Raw genomic sequence first — 22,974 nt, forward strand, 5'->3', positions numbered from 1 at the left:
TTTAGACCATATTTTAGTATGAATATGTGAATGAAAAAGTTTAACGTTGCTACACCATGAACAATACATATAGGACCTTGAATGGGCCCTAATAATGGCAATCTAGCAATAGAATTTAAAAAGTTATAGCCCTGCAAAGAAGGGGAACTTCTCCATGTTAAATAGAGCTGGCAACGGATGGTATATCATGAATTTAACCTTAGGCAATCAAAGTGTTAAGCTAAGAAGTCCGCTAAGAAGGATATATTATTTATTATTATTATTATTAAGAAGGATATATTATTTATTATTATTATTATTATTATTATTATTATTATTATTATTATTATTATTATTATTATTATTATTATTATTATTATTATTATTATTATTATTATTATTATTATTATTATTATTATTATTATTATTATTATTATTATTTTATTTCATTGTGTTTTTAGCCCTTAGTTGCACTTTTGTTGCAACCCCAGTTATCCCATTAGTTCCCCCAAACTTAGGTCTCTTATGTTAAGCTAAGAAATCTGCTAAGAAGCATATATTATTTATTATTATTTTATTTCATTGGGTTTTTAGCAATAGTTGCTATTTTGTTGCACTTTTTTGTGTTTATTTCATGTTTTGAAAGATTGCGTAGTACTGCAATAATTTTTTTTTACATAAATCATAGTGGTTCAACATTTTGGGTCGCGACTTAATGACTAAGGAAAATGTTGGGTCCCGAGGCTAGACCAGTTGAGAACCACTGGAGCACCTAACATCTAGTGGCTCAATGTTGTCTATAGCACCTTTAACATCTAGTGGCTCAATGTTGTCTATAGCACCTTTAACATCTAGTGGCTGTTATCTATAGCACCTTTAACATCTAGTGGCTGTTGTCTATAGCACCTTTAACATCTAGTGGCTCAATGTTGTCTATAGCACCTTTAACATCTAGTGGCTCAATGTTGTCTATAGCACCTTTAACATCTAGTGGCTGTTATCTATAGCACCTTTAACATCTAGTGGCTGTTATCTATAGCACCTTTAACATCTAGTGGCTGTTGTCTATAGCACCTTTAACATCTAGTGGCTCAATGTTGTCTATAGCACCTTTAACATCTAGTGGCTGTTATCTATAGCACCTTTAACATCTAGTGGCTGTTATCTATAGCACCTTTAACATCTAGTGGCTGTTATCTATAGCACCTTTAACATCTAGTGGCTGTTGTCTATAGCACCTTTAACATCTAGTGGCTGTTGTCTATAGCACCTTTAACATCTAGTGGCTCAATGTTGTCTATAGCACCTTTAACATCTAGTGGCTGTTGTCTATAGCACCTTTAACATCTAGTGGCTCAATGTTGTCTATAGCACCTTTAACATCTAGTGGCTCAATGTTGTCTATAGCACCTTTAACATCTAGTGGCTGTTGTCTATAGCACCTTTAACATCTAGTGGCTGAATGTTATCTATTGCAGTGGTTCTCAACTGGTCTAGCCTCGGGACCCAACATTTTCCTTAGCCATTAAGTTGCGACCCAATTTTTTTTAACCACTATGATTTATTTCAAATATATATATATTTTTTGCAGTAATACACAATCTTTCATACACTGTTAAAAACATGAAATAAACACAAAAAAGTGCAACAAAAGTCCAACTAGGGCTAAAAACCCAATGAAATAAAATAATAATAATAATAATAAATAATATATGCTTCTTAGCAGTCTTCTTAGCTTAACATAACAGACCTACAACTGGGGTTGCAACAAAAGTGCAACTAGGGATAAAAACACAATGAAATGAAATAATAATAATAATAAATAATGTATGCTTCTTAGCAGACTTCTTAGCTTAACATCCCAGGGAACTAATGGGATAACTGGGGATGTTGTTTGCTCCTGACAAGAGTCTCAAAGTCTGGGGTGATGGTAGACAAAGCAACTCTGAGGTCATGCTCAATGTCCAATCTGTTTATCTGCTTTATCTTCAGCTGGACCAGAGCTGAGAAGCCACTTTCACAAATATAGGTAGTGCAAAAAAAATTATAAAAAAATATATATGATTTTTTTTTTTTTTTTTTTTACTTTTTTTTTTTTTTTTTTTTACACACATCCACAACTCACTAAAAATGGCCCCGCGGCCCACTTTTGGGTTGTGACCCACCAGTTGAGAAACACTGCCCTACACCACTCTCTATAACTTTATAGAACAGTCCTGTATGCCAAATAGAGTCAAAAGCCTTTTGGAAGTCAATAAAACAGGCATATATTTTGGTTTTATTTTGGTTTATATGTTTATCAATTAGGGTATGTAGGGTGTAAATATGATCGGTTGTGCTGTGTTTTGGTATAAATCCAATTCGACTTTTACTCAAGACATTGTGCTTGGTAAGGAAGTTTAAAAGTCTAGTATTCATAATAATACAGAAAACCTTCCCCAGATTACTGTTCACACAGATGCCTCTGTAATTATTAGTGTCAAATTTGTCTCCGCTTTTATAGATTGGGGTTATGAGTCCGTGATTCCAGATGTCAGGAAAATATCCTACACTCAGGACCAAATTGAATAGTTTTAATATAGCCAATTGGAATTTCTTGTTCATATTTTTCATCATCTCATTCAAGATGTCATCAGGTCCACAAACCTTTTTAGATTTAAGAGTTTGTAGTTTCTTAAGCAGTTCCTGCTAATAATTGGAGTCTAATGGATTTTGATTGTCTTTTATGGCGAGCTCCAATTTAGTCAGTTTATCAAGAATTTGAGATTGTTCTGTGTTTCCATCTATTTGAACAGTGTGGTATAGTCTTTTAAAATGAGTTGTCCATATATCAGTGTTCTGTATAGCCAATTCCTGGTTTTGTGGTTTGTTTATGTGTTTCCAATGTTGCCAAAAGTTGTTTGTATTGATTGCCTCCTCAATTAGTGTCAGTTGCTGTTTGTCATATTGTTGTTTTTGTGTGTGTACGTTTGTAGAGTTTTAGGGTCTCACAGTAAGTAAAGCGTACATCAGCATTATTGGGGTCTCTGTGTTTTTGATTTGATAGCATTCTCTGTTTTTTCCTAATGATTTTACAGTCTGTATCAAACCAGCTGTTATTTGTTGCAGTTTTTGGTTTGTTTGTAGTAAGTTTCAGTTGTGCCTCCTTTGCTGTTTGTCTGAATATATTGTTAATATTGTTTACTGCTAGATTGAGGCTTTCTTTACTGTAAGAGTATGTGGAATCCAGAAAGTTATCTAAAAGTGTTTGGATTATTGGGGTATGAATTGCTTTCTGGTATTGTTCTGCACTGTTTTGGTCCCATCTGTATGAATTTCTGATATTGTACAGCTTACTGTTTTGTGTTTGTGCCATTGTTGTGTCTGATCTTTTAATAAACAGGGTAATTTGGCTGTGATCAGACGAGGGGTTAGTGGTTTCACAGTGAATGAGCTGAGGGAGGAAGGGTCAAGGTCTGTGATCATATAATCTACAGTACTGTGGCCAAGAGGTGAGCAGTAGGTGAATCTACCTAGGCTGTCCCCCCGAACTCTACCGTTGACAAAGTACAGACTGAGGCTCTGACAGAGCTGCAGGAGATCTCTTCCACTCCTGTTGATGACCTGGTCACTATTGCTCCTGTGGGGGAGAGTGAAAGTGTGAGAGACATTTTCATTTGAGATGTAAATGTCTCATTGTGGATCTGTGAGGTCAGCAAGTGTTCCTGTGTGTGCGTTGGTGTCCCCACAGGTGTCCCTGGGCCTGGAAATGGCATGTCTCTGTCTCAAGGGTAGGGAAAATGTCCTCTGAGAAGTAGGGGGATTCGGAGGGGGGGATATATATTGCACAAATAAACAAATCCTTTTCTGTTAATAGGAGCTCTTTCTTTAGTTTTAACCATATGTAATATTTGCCCATTTTTAAGGGGTCAATTTGATGATGTAGATCTATCTGCTCTCTCTCTGCACTCTCTCTGCACTCTCTCTGCTCTCTCTCTGCTCTCTCTCTGCTCTCTCTCTGCTCTCTCTCTGCTCTCTCTGCTCTCTCTCTGCACTCTCTGCTCTCTGTACTCTCTCTGCTCTCTCTCTCTGCTCTCTCTCTCTGCTCTCTCTCTGCTCTCTGCTCTCTCTCTCTGCTCTCTCTCTGCTCTCTCTCTCTGCTCTCTGTACTCTCTCTGCTCTCTCTCTGCTCTCTCTCTCTGCTCTCTCTCTCTGCTCTCTCTCTGATCTATCTCTGCTCTCTTTCTGCTCTCTCTCTGATCTCTCTCTCCTCTCTCTGCTCTCTGTACTCTCTCTTTTCTCTCTCCTCTCTCTGCTCTCTCTCCTCTCTCTGCTCTCTCTCTGCTCTCTCTGCTCTCTGTACTCTCTGTACTCTCTCTCCTCTCTCTCTGCTCTCTCTCTGCTCTCTCTGCTCTCTGTACTCTCTCTCTCTCTGCTCTCTCTGTACTCTCTCTGCTCTCTCTCTCCTCTCTCTGCTCTCTCTGCTCTCTCTATCTGCTCTCTTTGTGCTCTCTCTATGCTCTCTCTCTTTGCTCTCTCTCTGCTCTCTCTATGCTCTCTCTCTTTGCTCTCTCTCTGCTCTCTCTCTGCTCTCTCTGCTCTCTCTCTGCTCTCTCTCTCTGCTCTCTCTCTCTGCTCTCTCTCTGCTCTCTCTCTCTGCTCTTTCTGCTTTCTCTCTACTCTCTCTCTGCACTCTCTGCTTTCTCTCTGCTCCCTCTCTCTCTGCTCTCTATCTCTGCTCTCTCTGTGCTCTCTCTCTCTCTACTCTCTCTCTGCTCTCTCTGCTCTCTCTCTGTGCTCTCTCTCTCTGTGCTCTCTCTCTCTCTCTCTCTCTGCTCTCTCTCTCTCTCTCTCTCTCTCTCTCCTCTCTCTCTGCTCTCTCTCTCTCTGCTCTCTCTCTCTGCTCTCTCTACTCTCTCCCTGTACTCTCTCTGCTCTCTGACTGATAAACAACAAGCCTGGATGCCGCACCTGTCACTCTCTGTGATGCAGAGTCATCATATCTACACTAATTGGACAGAAAGATGGCTTCACTGGAACATATTGCTGGGAGAAATGGGTTTCGATTGAGTAAGTGATTTGATTTAGCTTTCCATTGTGAAGAGGCTCGGCCCCCGTGGACCTGCAGGCTTCCTGGAAACGCTGAGCGTGAAGACAGAAATACCACCAGGGTTGTTGAAGCAGCTAAATAAACCACCGCGGGGAGAAATAAAGCTACTAGGGGTGGGAATCACCAGAGGCCTCGCGATACAATATTAGCACGGTACTTAAGTCACGATACGATAGTATTGCGATACAAAATATATTGCGATATGCTGAGTATTGCGATATTAATATTGCGATATATTGCGATTTATTACCTTTTTTCTACTGCAAAGTTCAACTTTGTCAACATGTTTTATCTAATAAAATAAAGTGTTCAGTCTGTTCATCTCACTTCAATATTTTGTATTGCAGCAAATGGTATTTTATCAAGCAGACAGATGTCAACACTGTAATCTGTGTTGCATGTACCTGACAAACTGAACTGTTTGTATTACAGTCATATTCCAACTTACCTGAATGCACGTGTGTGTGTGTGTGTGTGTGTGTGTGTGTGTGTGTGTGTGTGTGTGTGTGTGTGTGTGTGTATGTGTGTGTGTGTGTGTGTGTGTGTGTGTGTGTGTGTGTGTGTGTGTGTGTGTGTGTGTGACTACTGTACTATTACAGGTATTGAAATTAACAATGCAACTTCCTTATGCTCTCTCTCTGCTCTCTCTGCTCTCTCTCTGCTCTCTCTCTGCTCTCTCTCTCTGCTCTCTCTCTGCTCTCTCTCTGCTCTCTCTCTGCTCTCTCTCTCTGCTCTCTCTCTGCTCTCTCTGCTCTCTCTTCTCTCTCTGTACTCTCTCTGCTCTCTCTACTCTCTCTCTGCTCTCTCTGCTCTCTCTCTGCTCTCTCTCTGTACTCTCTCTGCTCTCTCTACTCTCTCTCTGCTCTCTCTCTGTACTCTCTCTGCTCTCTCTGCTCTCTCTCTCTCTGTACTCTCTCTCTCTGCTCTCTCTCTCTGCTCTCTCTGCTCTCTTTCTGCTCTCTCTGCTCTCTCTCTGCTCTATCTGCTCTCTCTCTGCTCTCTCTCTGCTCTCTCTCTCTCTGCTCTCTCTCTTCTCTCTCTCTGCTCTATCTCTCTGCTCTCTCTCTGCTCTCTCTCTCTGCTCTCTCTGCTCTCTCTCTGCTCTCTCTCTGCTCTCTCTGCTCTCTCTCTGCTCTCTCTCTGCTCTCTCTCTGCTCTCTCTGCTCTCTCTCTACCTCTCTCTGCTCTCTCTCTGCTCTCTCTCTGCTCTCTCTGCTCTCTCTGCTCTCTCTCTGCTCTCTCTCTGTGCTCTCTCTCTGCTCTCTCTCTCTGCTCTCTCTCTGTGTCTCTCTCTCTCTCTCTCTCTGCTCTCTCTCTCTGTGCTCTCTCTCTCTCTCTCTCTCTGCTCTCTCTCTGCTCTCTCTCTCTGCTCTCTCTCTCTGCTCTCTCTCTCTGCTCTCTCTCTCTGTGTCTCTCTCTCTCTCTCTCTCTGCTCTCTCTCTCTGCTCTCTCTCTCTGCTCTCTCTCTCTCTGCTCTCTCTCTCTGCTCTCTCTCTGTGTCTCTCTCTCTCTCTCTCTCTGCTCTCTCTCTCTGCTCTCTCTCTGTGCTCTCTCTCTCTCTGCTCTCTCTCTGCTCTCTCTCTCTCTCTCTGCTCTCTCTCTGCTCTCTCTCTGCTCTCTCTGCTCTCTCTGCTCTCTCTCTGCTCTCTCTCTGTGCTCTCTCTCTGCTCTCTCTCTCTGCTCTCTCTCTGTGTCTCTCTCTCTCTCTCTCTCGCTCTCTCTCTCTGTGCTCTCTCTCTCTCTCTCTCTCTGCTCTCTCTCTCTGCTCTCTCTCTGTGCTCTCTCTCTCTCTGCTCTCTCTCTCTCTCTCTGCTCTCTCTCTGTGCTCTCTCTCTCTCTCTCTCTGCTCTCTCTCTCTGCTCTCTCTCTCTCTCTGCTCTCTCTCTCTGCTCTCTCTCTCTCTCTGCTCTCTCTCTCTCTGCTCTCTCTCTCTCTGCTCTCTCTCTCTCTGTGCTCTCTCTCTCTGCTCTCTCTCTGCTCTCTCTCTCTGCTCTCTCTCTCTCTGCTCTCTCTCTGCTCTCTCTCTCTCTCTCTGCTCTCTCTCTCTCTGCTCTCTCTCTCTCTCTGCTCTCTCTCTCTGCTCTCTCTCTCTCTCTGCTCTCTCTCTCTCTGCTCTCTCTCTCTGTGCTCTCTCTCTCTGCTCTCTCTCTCTGCTCTCTCTCTGTGCTCTCTCTCCCTGTACTCTCTCTCTCTCTGCTCTCTCTCTGTGCTCTCTCTCTCTGCTCTCTCTCTCTCTCTCTCTCTCTCTCTCTCTCTGCTCTCTCTCTCCTCTCTCTCTCTCTCTGTGCTCTCTCTCTCTCTCTGCTCTCTCTCTCTCTCTCTCTCTCTCTCTCTCTCTCTCCTCTCTCTCTGCTCTCTCTCTCTCTCTGCTCTCTCTCTGCTCTCTCTCCCTGTACTCTCTCTCTCTCCCTGTACTCTCTCTGCTCTCTCTCTCTCTCTCTCTCTGTGCTCTCTCTCTCTGTGCTCTCTCTCTCTCTCTCTCTCTGCTCTCTCTCTCTCTCTCTCTCTCTCTCTCTCCTCTCTCTCTGCTCTCTCTCTCTCTGCTCTCTCTCTCTGCTCTCTCTACTCTCTCCCTGTACTCTCTCTGCTCTCTGACTGATAAACAACAAGCCTGGATGCCGCACCTGTCACTCTCTGTGATGCAGAGTCATCATATCTACACTAATTGGACAGAAAGATGGCTTCACTGGAACATATTGCTGGGAGAAATGGGTTTCGATTGAGTAAGTGATTTGATTTAGCTTTCCATTGTGAAGAGGCTCGGCCCCCGTGGACCTGCAGGCTTCCTGGAAACGCTGAGCGTGAAGACAGAAATACCACCAGGGTTGTTGAAGCAGCTAAATAAACCACCGCGGGGAGAAATAAAGCTACTAGGGGTGGGAATCACCAGAGGCCTCGCGATACAATATTAGCACGGTACTTAAGTCACGATACGATAGTATTGCGATACAAAATATATTGCGATATGCTGAGTATTGCGATATTAATATTGCGATATATTGCGATTTATTACCTTTTTTCTACTGCAAAGTTCAACTTTGTCAACATGTTTTATCTAATAAAATAAAGTGTTCAGTCTGTTCATCTCACTTCAATATTTTGTATTGCAGCAAATGGTATTTTATCAAGCAGACAGATGTCAACACTGTAATCTGTGTTGCATGTACCTGACAAACTGAACTGTTTGTATTACAGTCATATTCCAACTTACCTGAATGCACGTGTGTGTGTGTGTGTGTGTGTGTGTGTGTGTGTGTGTGTGTGTGTGTGTGTGTGTGTGTGTGTGTGTGTGTGTGTGTGTGTGTGTGTGTGTGTGTGTGTGTGGACTACTATACTATTACAGGTATTAAAATTAACAATGCAACTTCCTTATGCTCTCTCTCTGCTCTCTCTCTGCTCTCTCTCTGCTCTCTATCTCTGCTCTCTCTCTCTGCTCTCTCTCTGCTCTCTCTCTGCTCTCTCTCTCTGCTATCTCTGCTCTCTCTCTCTGCTCTCTCTCTGCTCTCTCTGCTCTCTCTCTGCTCTCTCTGCTCTCTCTCTGCTCTCTCTCTCTACTCTCTCTGCTCTCTCTCTGCTCTCTCTGCTCTCTCTCTGCTCTCTCTCTCTCTCTCTCTGCTCTCTCTCTGCTCTCTCTCTGCTCTCTCTCTCTCTGCTCTCTCTCTGCTCTCTCTCTCTCTCTGCTCTCTCTGCTCTCTCTCTGCTCTCTCTCTCTCTCTGCTCTCTCTCTGCTCTCTCTCTGCTCTCTCTCTGCTCTATCTGCTCTCTCTCTGCTCTCTCTCTGCTCTCTCTCTCTGCTCTCTCTCTCTGTTTTTATTACAGTCATATTCCAACTTACCTGAATGCACGTGTGTGTGTGTGTGTGGATGTGTGTGTGTGTGTGTGTGTGTGTGTGTGTGTGTGTGTGTGTGTGTGTGTGTGTGTGTGTGTGTGTGTGGACTACTATACTATTACAGGTATTAAAATTAACAATGCAACTTCCTTATGCTCTCTCTCTGCTCTCTCTCTGCTCTCTCTCTGCTCTCTCTCTGCTCTCTCTCTCTGCTCTCTCTCTGATCTCTCTCTGCTCTCTCTCTCTGCTATCTCTGCTCTCTCTCTCTGCTCTCTCTCTGCTCTCTCTGCTCTCTCTCTGCTCTCTCTGCTCTCTCTCTCTGCTCTCTCTGCTCTCTCTCTGCTCTCTCTGCTCTCTCTCTGCTCTCTCTCTCTCTCTCTCTGCTCTCTCTCTGCTCTCTCTCTGCTCTCTCTCTCTCTGCTCTCTCTCTGCTCTCTCTCTCTCTCTCTGCTCTCTCTGCTCTCTCTCTGCTCTCTCTCTCTCTCTGCTCTCTCTCTGCTCTCTCTCTGCTCTCTCTCTGCTCTATCTGCTCTCTCTCTGCTCTCTCTCTGCTCTCTCTCTCTGCTCTCTCTCTCTCTGCTCTCTCTCTGCTCTCTCTGTACTCTCTCTCTCTGCTCTCTCTCTGCTCTCTCTCTCTGCTCTCTCTCTGTTCTCTCTCTGCTCTCTCTCTGCTCTCTCTCTGCTCTCTCTCTGCTCTCTCTCTCTGCTCTCTCTCTGCTCTCTATCTGCTCTCTCTCTGCTCTCTCTCTGCTCTCTCTGCTCTCTCTCTGTTCTCTCTCTGCTCTCTCTCTGCTCTCTCTCTCTGCTCTCTCTCTGCTCTCTATCTGCTCTCTCTGCTCTCTCTCTGCTCTCTCTCTCCCTCTCTCTCTGCTCTCCTCTATCTGCTCTCTCTGCTCTCTCTCTGCTCTCTCTCTCTGCTCTCTCTCTGCTCTTTCTCTGCTCGCTCTATGTTCTCTCTCTCTGCTCTCTCTCTGCTCTCTCTCTCTCTCTCTCTCTCTGCTCTCTCTGCTCTCTCTGCTCTCTCTCTGCTCTGTACTCTCTCTCTCTGCTCTCTCTCTGCTCTCTCTCTGCTCTCTCTCTGCTCTCTCTGCTCTCTCTGCTCTCTCTCTGCTCTGTACTCTCTCTCTCTGCTCTCTCTCTGCTCTCTCTCTCTCTCTCTCTGCTCTCTCTGCTCTCTCTCTGCTCTCTCTGCTCTCTCTCTGCTCTCTCTGCTCTCTCTGCTCTCTCTCTCTGCTCTCTCTCTGCTCTCTCTGCTCTCTCTCTGCTCTCTCTCTGCTCTCTCTGCTCTCTCTCTGCTCTGTACTCTCTCTCTCTGCTCTCTCTCTGCTCTCTCTCTGCCTCTCACTCTCTCTGCTCTCTCTCTCTCTGCTCTCTCTCTGCTCTCTCTCTCTGTACTCTCTCTGCTCTCTCTGCTCTGTACTCTCTCTCTCTGCTCTCTCTCTGCTCTCTCTGCTCTCTCTCTCTGCTCTCTCTCTGCTCTGTACTCTCTCTCTCTGCTCTCTCTCTGCCTCTCACTCTCTCTGCTCTCTCTCTCTGCTCTCTCTCTGCTCTCTCTCTCTGTACTCTCTCTGCACTCTCAAATTCAAATTCAAATAGGCTTTATTGGCATGAAATATTAACATACTTATTGCCAAAGCAAGTTCAACATACAAACAATAACATATATATTAAGCAATAAAATATCATAACATTAGTAATAACAGTAAGGACAATCAACAAGAAACACATTAATTTACAAAATAGTCACTCAATCGGGTAGTCATTTTTCAAGTGTGGCCACTCAGATACATTTACAGGGCTTGTTCTCTTATTTTGTGACAACCGTCTACATATTTTGCAGCTAATGCTGTACACTGACTTTTCTCCCCACACATGTATAGCAGCTTTTGGTGATCAGGGAGGTGGATAAACTGTGCATCAATTTTGTTTATTTTATCAAAGAAGACTTCTCTTAGATTCTTGTATTTCTCACAGTATAGCAGGAAGTGAGGTTCTGTCTCAACGTCCCCCTGATGGCAAAGTGAACACAGCCTGGCCTCTCTGGGCAGCCAGTTTTGCCTGTGACGGCCTGTTTCTATGGCTAGACTATGTCCACTCAGTCTGTACCGTGTCAGTGTTTTTCTTAATTTTATCTCATTCACAGTAGTCAGGTATTCTGCCACCGTGTAGTCTCTGTTTAGGGTCAAATAGAATTCTAATTTACTTTGAGATTTGGTTGATTTGTTACAATATTCTATATAATTTTCTTTTTGTTTTGAGATTATTTGGTTGGGCCAGATTTTTTGGTATCTGTCCTGAAGCGTTTGTGGGCAGAAATGTCTGACTAGCTGGCAGAGGGGACTCTTATCTGGGTTCATCTCTTGGCTCTGAAGGGCTTTGTAGTGGTAGGAGTGGGGGTCACTTGATTGGAGGTGTGTGTAAAATTTGATGGCTTGCTTTTGAATTTGAATGATTAGGGGGTATTGGCCAAGTTCTGCCCTGCATGCATTATTGGCAGTGTGTCTGTGGACCCTAAGTAGGTTTTTGCACACTTCTGCATGCAGTACTTCTAATGGGTGTTTTTCCCATTTTGGGAAATCTTGGTTAGTTAATGGACCCCACACTTCACTGCCATATAATATTATTGGATTTATTATAGAATTTAGAATTTTGAGCCAGGTCCTAATTGGGATGTCAATTGGAATTTTCCTTTTGATGGCATAAAAAGCCCTTCTTCCCTTCTCCTTCAGTTCATTCACAGCCATATTGAAGTTACCATTATGATTTATTTTCAATCCCAAATATGGGCAGCTTTTTGTGTTTTCTAATATGCGTGTGCCTAATTTAAATGTATTATGTGAACTCTGAGACTCGTGTCTCCTTTGAAAGATCATGACTTTAGTCTTCTTCATGTTTACGTACAGAGACCATGTCTGGCAGAACTGGTGGAGGATGTCTAGGTTCTGTTGTAGACCCTCTTTAGTGGCTGACAGCAGAACCAGATCATCTGCATACATCAGTAATTTTACATTGGTATCGTGCAGAGTCAGACCGGGTGCAGTGGAAAGTTCTAATAACTTTGCTAATTCATTTATATATATATTAAACAATGTTGGGCTTAAATTGCACCCCTGGTGGACTCCGCGACCCTGGGTGAAGAAATGTGTTCTTTTATTGCCAATTCTAACAGCACATCTGTTTTTTGTGTACATGGATTTGATCAAGTCATATGTATTTCCTCCAACACCACTTTCTAGAATTTTGAAGAAAAGACCTTTGTGCCAAATTGAATCAAAAGCTTTTTCAAAATCGACAAAGCAGGAATATATTTTGTTTTTGTTCTGTTTTACGTGAATGTCAATTAGGGTTTTAAGAGTGTATATATGGTCAGAGGTACGATAATTTGGTAAGAATCCGATTTGGCTTTTACTTAGAACACTGTGTTCCGTAAGGAATTCTATGAGTCTGGTGTTGATGATACTACATAGAAGTTTGCCCAAATTACTCGTCACACAGATACCCCTATAGTTTTGTGGGTCATGTTTATCTCCACTCTTGAATATTGGGGTTATGAGTCCTTCATTCCAAAAAATAGCCAAAATTTAGTGTCAAATTGAATAATTTTAAAATAGCCAATTGGAATTTTTCAGAGCTGTGTTTAGTCATTTAATTTAATATGCCATCTGTACCACAGGCCTTTCTAGCTTTAAGGCACTGGAGTTTTGATTTCAGCTCTTGTTCTGTGATTGGGAAGTCTAGAGGGTTTTGATTTTCCTTTATGATATCTTCCCATTTTTGTAATTTTTCACATATCTGGCTGGTTTCCGTTTTTGTATTCAGGGGTACAGTTGTAAAGAGTGATGTGAAGTGGTTTGTCCAAACATCCCCATCTTGGATGGCCATTTCTTCCGGCTTATCTTTATTCAATGAGTTCCAGTGGTCCCAGAAGGAGTTAGAGCTTAGAGAGTCCTCTATTTTGCATAATTGTTTATTTACGTGATTGTTCCTTTTAATTCTGATGGTCTTTTTGTAGTGTTTCAGAGATTCACAGTATTGGAGGCGTAAGGTGTCATTTTGTGGGTTTATGTATTTCTGGTTTGATATTCTTCTTAGCTGTGTTCTAAGAACTTTACATTCTTTGTCAAACCAGTGGTCCTTTTTAGTTTTTCTCTGTTTGTTACCTGATCATTTTAATTTGGACTTTATTGCGGTTCTTTCAAATATATAATTTATGTGTTCTACAGCTAGGTTGACTCCTTCGACACTGTTAGAGTATGGCATGGCTAGGAACGTATCTAACAGTGATTGTGTCCCATCACTGGCGATGGCTCTCTGGTAGTCCTGCATGCTGTTCTGGGACCATCTGTAGTATTTGGGGAAATATTATATATATACTAAATATATATAGTATTTCTCTCTCTCTGCTCTCTCTGCTCTCTCTCTGCTCTCTCTCTGTACTCTCTCTGCTTTCTCTCTGTACTCTCTGCTCTCTCTCTGCTCTCCCTTTTTTAATAAAATTGTTTTAAACAATTTGCATAATAAAATATCGATACATGGCGTCCTTGTATCGATACAGTATCGCCACGCAAAGTATCGCGATACTATACTGTATCGATATTTTCCCCCACCACTAACAGTTACAAGTAAAAGTCGATAGACAGGGCTCTACACTAACCTTTTTCCCAAGGAGCACATGTGCTGCTAAATTAAAGAATTTAGGAGCACACAAAGAAATGTAGGAGCACAGTGAAACATTTTCAAGTAACAGAGTTTATTAACAAACTATTTATCACATGCATATTATACTGTGCGTGTGCATACTAAGGGACAAACATCTGTGCAAATAGCACATACCACCAAAATCACACATTGGCCCATGCCTACCTACTAGACGCAGCGTGACGAGAGAGAGAGAGAGAGAGAGAGAGAGAGATTGATTTAGGTGGACGCATACACTTAGGTCGCTTTCACACAGGGGCTGTTTGGTCCGGACTATCGGACCAGAAGTCGATAGTCCGGTTTTTCGGGTTTGTGTGAATGCGCAGTCGAACTCGGTCCGCGGACCAAACACGCGAACTCGGTCCTCCAAAAAACATAGGTCTCGGTTCGCCTTCATCGGACCAAACGCGGACCAAACGTAGTCAGTCAGGCATCTTGGGTAGAAGGAACACCGCAGCTTATTATTATTAATACCGTGCGCAGCACACTGCATCTATCTATCTATATATCTATCTATATATCTTGGGTAGAAGGAAGAAGAAAAAAACACTGCTTATTATTACCATGGCGCGCGGCATTACAAGCACACTGTGTAAACATGTCTCGTGGACAGACTTGGGTGATCCGCTGATCTGGAGTCAGACATGGCTCGCAGTCCACACACACAGACACGCGCGCGCACACACGGGCTCGCAGCCACACACACACATTTCCACTCTCTATCAATGCCACGCCTCTGCTACTATCACTGCTACGCAGTTTGTGTATTTCCGCATTTCACTTCCTGAAGGGGAGGGATTTCCACTCTCCATTGTGTCCAATAGACGAGCGCCCTTTTCGACCGCGTGACATTGTTCATAAAGTTTGGTGCGCCTGACAAATGTACTGTGTGAATGCAGACGAACCAAATGATGAACAATGTTGCAACTTCACTACCAGAACCGCACCGAGTCCTATATGTGAAAGCACCATAAAGTACAGAAAAAAGGTACCGTTGGGTACCGGTATCGATTCACAGGTACCGGTTACCGTATCGGTTCAAATGTGAACGGTACTAGGGATGTCCGATATTATCGGCCGACCGATATTATCGGCCGATATCGGCAGTAAAATGTGATATCGGAAAATATCGGTAACGGTTAAAAAAATTAAATAAACAATAACAATATTTGTTATATATATATCCAGTGAAATTATTAGTTACCTGAAATTATTCCGTTTTTTGTAGTGGGAAACCCTGCATATATCGGTATCGGTTGATACCGGTTGATATCGGTATCGGAAATTAAGAGTTGGACAATATCGGAATATCGGTATCGGTAAAAAAGCCAATATCGAGCATCCCTAAACGGTACCCATCCCTACTGACAAAGCACAATACCTGTTGGTTTTTAGTTCACTCATTGTTCAGGGAAACACATTGTTAATGACATTTACGGATTGTGAATTTTGTGATTGACTCAAATTATATTTATTTGGAAAAATAAATATAGTCACTTTATTTGAAGAGTAAAAACTGTTCTCTTGGCTTTATTTTGTTCATAGTAGTAACGGTCATGTCATGATAAATCTGGTAAGGTCAAAACTACAGGAATATACATACAAAAGATTTTTTTTATAATACAATAAATATATATATATATATCGGTTATCGGTATCGGTATCGACCTTGAGGAGCAGAAAGTTATCGGTATCGATATAAAAAAATCAATATCGTGCACCCGTAGATGTAACGTTATCTATTGTAGATGTAACGGTATCTATAGGGCCAACTAACGTTATTTATTTAAATTGTTCCTGTTCTGATTCAGACACTTCGGAGCAAGAGTGGACAGTGCAGTAGACAGATTTGTCTATCATAACATCACTTCATGTGCACTCTGTCTAGGGCTGTCTTAAATACTTCGAAGCTTCGAAGCTTCGTTCGATGGCACAAGCTTCGAACATAAAAAAAAAATCGAAGTTAAAAAAAAATAAAAAATAAAAATCAGATTTTTTTTAATTTTAATTTTTACTTCGGTGTGTGTGTGTGTGTGCATGGGGCCATTGGGTGGGGCCGGGGGACAAATACACTGGAGGAAAGTAACCCAGCTCAGCACTGCCCAAATTATATCATCACTATTGCCTGTTTGAAGGATATCATCCTCAAACACATATACACCACCTACACGCCTATTCTCAGTCCTTGCCCCACAATGGTGGAATGAACTACCCACCCCAGTTAGGACAGCCAAATCCCATCCAATCTTTCGCCGTCGACTAAAGACGCACTTCTTCAACCATTATCTGAAATAAAAAAAAAAAAAAAAATCTAACCCTAACTAACCTTACTGTCATGCACTTGTCCTAATAAACTAACCTACACTGTAACACGCAACACTTTGATGAATATTGTTACTCAGCTGATAGAGTTGTATCCTTCCTGATGACCTGTCGTACAGAACTTATAAGTCGCTTTGGATAAAAGCGTCAGCTAAATGACTAAATGTAAATGTGAATGTAAATGCCTTGCAGAATTCCACACATAAGAAAGAAAGATACTGGGATGAATAAACAAAATAGGAAATAAAATGTAGAAATGCATGCAATACATAAATAAATATGAATCTCCATATATGAAATAGAACATTTAGATAAGGTGCTACTGAGATGTTTTGGTGAGTTCTTTGTTTTTTTGTGGAAGTAGCCCTTCTTAAAAATGCATGAACATTCACTGATAATTGGTCTGTAGTGGAGTCTACAAGGTCTACATTGCCGGACCTTGTAGACTGACATAATTCTGTGCATAGTTTAGTCTACACAGGCCATATTTCAAATAATCTAAATCTTACTTCATTCATCTTAAACATTCTTGATTTGGGGGATTGGTAGTTCCCATGAAATCTGAAGTTGTTCAAACGACAACAGCGATCCACCTTGAATTAAATCACACAGCCGTGTTGGCTGCGTCACAGTCACGAAAGGGGCTACTTAATTAATTAATCCAATCCACTTTATTTATAGAGCACATTTAAAAACAACAAAGTTTACCAAAGTGCTGTACAAGTCCCACAACATAAGATAAAAAAAGAAAAGAAAAAAGAAAAAGATTATAAAAGAAAAAAAATTTATTAATTTTTTTTAATTCGAAGCTTCGAATTAAAATCGAAGCTCGGCCCCGAAGCTTCGATTGCCAAAAAAAAATCGAAGGTCAGCCCTAACTCTGTCTATCATGACATCACTCTGTCTATCATGACATCACTCTGTCTATCATGACATCACTCTGTCTATCATGACATCACTCTGTCTATCATGACATCACTCTGTCTATCATGACATCACTATGTCTATCATGACATCACTCTGTCTATCATGACATCACTCTGTCTATCATGACATCACTCTGCCTATCATAACATCACTGTCTATCATGACATCACTCTGTCTATCATGACATCACTCTGTCTATCATGACATCACTCTGTCTATCATGACATCACTCTGTCTATCATGACATCACTCTGTCTATCATAACATCACTCTGTCTATCATGACATCACTCTGTCTATCATGACATCACTCTGTCTATCATGACATCACTCTGCCTATCATAACATCACTCTGTCTATCATGACATCACTCTGTCTATCATGACATCACTCTGTCTATCATGACATCACTTCTTGTGCACTCTGTCTATCATGACATCACTCTGTCTATCATGACATCACTCTGCCTATCATGACATCACTCTGTCTATCATAACATCACTCTGTCTATCATGACATCACTCTGCCTATCATGACATCACTCTGTCTATCATGACATCACTCTGTATTAGAGCTGCCGCGGTATTGATATTTTCCTTACCGCACGAATTTGCGCAATATTTCCTACCGCCGCGGTAATTACCGCACAGTGCGCACAAAAAAAAAAAAAAGTTTGAATGCATTTTTTTTTTTTTTGTAGTCTACTCTTATAGCCTGCCTCTAGTCTAATGGCGCTTTTCCACTGCATATTACCTACTCGACTCGACCCGCTTTAGGCACCTGGTACTTCGTTCCTTTTCCACTGCAGCCAGGTACTACTCCGTTTGGGGAATGGGGATGCAGGCGGGGCCGCCGCCGCTCGCTTGTGTACACTGAAAGCTCCGTGGGCATAGATGTCCGAGGGCTTGCAGCAAGCCAGAGTTTAACACAGTTTCAATCAATCAATCAATAACAACATTAACCAGACTGTCGTTGCGTCTATTCTGCCAAAGCTAACGTTACCTCTCATTGTGTATTCTACCAAGCAAACCCGGGTTTAACGTTACCTCTCGTGTATATCGGATAACAACAACAAACTTAACACATCAGCGATCTTGTTGTGACACTAAACTCTCCGCTCGGTGGTAAATTGGGTTGATGTCGGTTTTGTTTCATCAATAAATAAGGCAGAATACACAGTGAATCCATTCTTTTTTGTTTATTGCACTTGGTTCTGTCGCAAACAAATCCTGAATGAAATGCATCCTTAGCGAGGCAGTAAAGATGGCGGCGTTCTGTTTTCGTTCAGAGGCGTCGAGTAGGGGGTATCTGCAGAGCCGCAGAGCCAGGCTGGACCAATAGGGTCGCTTGGAACCGAGTAGGGTATATCTGCAGAGCCGCAAGCCGCAAGCCAACTTTATTATTATGATAAAAAACAGCGGTGATGCGGTATTCAGCCTAACTCTGCGGTGAGCGTGATGCAACAGCGATACCGCGGTAATGCGGTTATCGCGGCAGCTCTACTCTGTATATCATGACATCACTCTGTCTATCATGACATCACTCTGTCTATCATAACACCAGGTTTCCTAAAATTGTATAAAGAATAAAAAGGACAGTATCCCAATTAAATCAATCATAGTCCCTGTATCATGATATGTATCGTATGGTCAGATTCTTGCCAATACACTGCCCTACAGCACTATGCTAGCTTACATTTGCTAACGTAATGTTGTGATGTTGACTGTTTGGTTAATTAGCTAACTAGCTAATCTTAACTAACATTAGCTAGCTAGATATATATATATAGCTACCGCAAACTAGACAGTTTGTTTTTGTTCATGTTACTGGACCAAATACGCGAACTAGTAAGTTAGTAACTCAGTACTATTTGGTGCATTCCACAAAAGCCCAGAGCCCATGTGATATATATATATATATATATTTGTGAAGAAGCTCAGTTGGTCGGTATTCAACTCACCTAAACAGTTCCCTTTTCACAGTAGCATGTCGTGGTGTGAACTCCAGGCCAACGCTCAGGGTGTAGAAGAGCCGTAGGTTACCATACAGTATAGGCTAGCAGCAGATGCCTGGAAGAATGAACACACACACAAATAAAATGGTAAATGGTGCATATTTATATTATTATTTATATTAGGGATGAGTTACAGTTTTCGAATAGTTGTGCCAGTCTCCACATTCGATTTACCTGTCAGAGTCGAAAAATATATATATAATTATAAAATATTTTTTTTTATATTTAGAGGCAGCCTAATTTCCATAGCCTAATTGATTTAAAAGATGCACATGTTTCTGTTTGTTTATTAACCATTTGGTTGCCGAAAACATAGAACTACGTTTCTGTCGCCCGATCGTTGAGTGCCGGAAACGTAGATCTACGTTTTTCTCACTGTATTTATTTTATTCGCTATTGCCATTCATAATTCAGCGGGGCAACTTGTGCATACTGTACTGAATGTGTCTGAGCTGGCAGACGGTATTATACCGCCCTCTAACGCCTTCGGCCATTATTGCACCCCATTAGAAACGGGTTAGTTTCTTTTCTCTACCGAGCTGCGGCGTGGGGGCGGGTCCTAAACACTCCGACAAAACACACGCTTGTAGGGATGGTTTGGACTACTGACCCCGCCCGCCCGTTGAAGTGCAATGCCCAACAACGTCGGAGACAGGATCGCTGTGGATAACTGGAATGGCGATGAGATAATTGGATTTTTCTTTTGCATTACATCAGAGAACAGGTAAGGACACTATATATGAAAGCTTGCGTTGATCTGATATTTATTTCTACCGCGATTGACGCTATCTGTGTTTTATGTGTATGGCTGTTTGCCGTTGGGTTGCAGGAGGGGGGGTAGGGGGCGCGCCGGTCTAAACCACATTGCATGGATGCACGAGGAAGGATAATAATGATGGTCTAGCGTTGATTTAAGGAAGATCCGATAATCAGGCGAAAAATTACAATGTGTTTATTGAATTACACAAAAACGCTGTTTTAGGGTCTTTTCCCTGGAATTGCTCAGAAGCGGCCGGACTATATTCATCTTCAAAACGGTATAAAACGGAAATGTACGGATGAAAAAAGAATCTGTTTTTTGCACGTTGACCAGAAGCAACTCACTGAGACTCGACGGCGTTATTAGACCCATAGCTATACGATAAAATATAGGTTCTACAAACTACAACTACGTTTACATGGCGGCAAGGAAGGGGTCACTTCCCGGAAGGGGCGTGGCACTCAATGTGTTAAAACCGGTTGATAGACCAATGCAATGCTGTTATTAGAGGCTACGATGGTGAATGGTGTCATTTTGATTTATTGTCGGTCAGCTGACCCAATCAACATTCTGAAGGATTATCTGAAGTGCCTATTTATGTGCAATACCCTTTGATTTTAATAATCCATTCTATTAAAAAGAATAACTGGGGAGCTCCAGTAGCTCACCACGTACCTCGAGCGCTATTTCGGCGCCGGGGACAACCGTGCTCGTCACGGATCTGGGGTTTAGCGAGTTCGAATCCCGGACTGCAGCCGTGCCTTTCCCAGAGTGTCTTCCCCCCCATCTGTACCCCTTCAGCCTGTTTCTGTCGGTCATCCTAGACCAGAATAAATGCGATAAACGCTAAAAAGAATGGCCAAAGTTTAAAAAAAAATAAAAAATAATAACTGAATTTAACTTAAACTGAACATTTTAACTGAATTTAAACTGAATTCGAATTTTCGATCTTAATTCATTCAGTGCCAAAAACGAGATATCTTGTTTTTGAAATCCAAGCGTTGAGCGCCAAAAATGAGATATCTCGTTTTTAGTTCATTTTTTTTAATTTTCTTATTCTAAACACTCACGCGGGCTGTGAGTGTGGCTGGAACCTGCAATGACGATTGAATCCCGACAGGTGGCAGTATCGCCTACCTTATGAACTGCATGGGCCGAGAGTAACGGGATGACTAGGGCACTCACAGCAGTGGCAGCAGTGGCATGGCATCACTGAGCAAACTACAGCAATCTACCGTTCGACAATGGCAATCGCCTAGAGCAAACTATTGGATATTATGAAGAAGCCAAAACGGATTATGTGGATGATGATTATGGATGATAAGGTGCATTTCCACCAGACTATGTTGAACTCAGCACTTCTGGTAAATCATAAAAATACTATAGTCAAACCGGCCAATGAGGAAACCTATTCGGCTTGTGGAATAGTCTGGCCCGAGCAGACTATAGATGAAGACAACGGATGAGGGCCACCTAACGTTATATGTATTGATCCTGTTCTGATTCAAGACACTTGGGAGAGTGGAGTACCTACTGACAAAGGTAACGTCTATTTTAGGTATATTTTACCGAACCCGATCATAAAACATGCTTTTGTAATGATCGCAGTGTCAGAAATCGACCCCCCCCCCCCCCCCCCCCATGGCTTTGTGAAGAAACATGGTTGTGTACCTTCTGACAAAGGTAACGTCTATTTTACGTATATTTTACCAAACCCAGTCATAAAACATGCTTTTGTAATGATTGCAGAGTTGGAAAACGACCCCCCCCCCCCCAGATGGCTTTGTGAAGAAACATGGTCGTGTTTATCTTTGACCTGACAATAATATAGGTTTCAGGCGAGCAGCCGCGAGATTTGCGCAAAACAATCTATATCTCACAATCTAGAAAACCAGCCTGGATTATTGTGAAACGGAGCGATGTTTAGAGTAGAATAGCGCACAAATGAAAGTATGTAGAAATTAACTGGTTTATCGCTGTTGGACTATAAATAGTGCCTGTCAAATGAGCCATACTATTGTCTCCATAGCTATAATATAGAATATACGATGGGTCCGCAAACATCGTAAAAATTGTCAATAACGCTGGCGCCAGGGAGTAAAGATGGAAAAAAAGCGTGGCAGTCAATGAGTTAAGAGTGAAGTACTGCTCTGGGCTTTCTTATTTATAGTGCCTAAAAACTAAAAGCTTAGTAGACATACTTACTGCTGTTGTTCTGTAAATAATTCAGAACTGTAATTGTTCCATAATGTACCTTACAACGGGGGAAATGCAGAGTATATAAGAAAGACCTGTGGCTCTGACAGAACTAAACCGTAAACAAAGAGGCCTATTAACACATTGGTTGCCAGCCGGATATGCCGATTTATCGCTTGGATGCCAGCACGTTAATCAATCGGAGGACAAGCACATTTGCGAGCGATTAAACTATATCTTAAATTATGGCTATGTGTCTAATACACCCATCGCTTATCAATGACTTGCTTGCAGTCAAACATGTATGAAACAGGTTGTTTTTTCATCAGTACATTTCCGTTTTATACCGTTTTGAATACGAGTATAGTTTTGGAGATTTCTAGAAAGAAAAAAAGATTCTGTGAAAATAGCCATTTACTGGAATACACAAAACACGTTGTCATTTTATGGCTGATTTATGAATCGTTTTCAAATAAACGCTAGATTATCGAGAGTATTTGTGTTCTTATGCACGATACAAAGGCGGGCTGAAAAATCATTTATTCGTGCCGCGCTCAGCGTTGTGAATGCTGTGAAAAACAACTCTGATTAACCCAAAACTGGTAACATAGATTCCTTACCTCAGATCAGATGTTCTGCAAAAAGATGAATCCAATTCCTGATCGTCATTCCAAATATTGATCGCGTTTATTGATCCAACATTATAGTCCGAAACGCATAATCGAAAGCTGCTCCGAGCCTCGCCAGTGAATCTGGTAACAGACACTGCTTGCCAGAGATGGGGAAACCCTGGACCGGAGTTTTTCTCTGATGCACTTTTTCACTCAATCCAATCCAATGATGTGCATTACCATCCGGGAGACGATAGGGGGCGGTATTAGCCCTTTTCGAGCTCAGAGCCATTCCCAATGATAACGTCAAGCTGGACGGATGAAAAATGAATGGATATCGCTAATAAAAGAAATAACGATTAAATAACGAGAAATCTCGTTATTGGCAACCAACGCATGGCGGCCAATAACGAGAAATCTCGTTGTTGGCAACCAATGTGTTAAGATGTTAGATCCTAATGTGAAAAATGTTCTATGCCTTATCTTGACTTTGTCTATTTTGCTGCTGTCTATTTTATGCTCATTTGATGCTTATTTTATGCCTAATTTT

General features: G+C 42.0%; 1 pseudogene across 1 annotated transcript in view; it reads right to left on the reverse strand.

Moving 5' to 3' along the window:
* LOC311247128 (palmitoyltransferase ZDHHC7-like) overlaps positions 1-22,974 on the reverse strand; it is a 67,434-nt pseudogene that overhangs the window by 34,740 nt on the left and 9,720 nt on the right. Inside the window, exon 2 of the transcript XR_014621007.1 lies at positions 18,804-18,912. The product of XR_014621007.1 is annotated as a palmitoyltransferase ZDHHC7-like (transcript). The remainder of the gene's footprint in view (positions 1-18,803; positions 18,913-22,974) is intronic.

The sequence above is a fragment of the Notolepis coatsorum genome (genome assembly GCF_963971535.1).
Source record: "Notolepis coatsorum genome assembly, chromosome: 20".
In the NCBI taxonomy this organism is placed as follows: Eukaryota; Metazoa; Chordata; class Actinopteri; order Aulopiformes; family Paralepididae; genus Notolepis; species Notolepis coatsorum.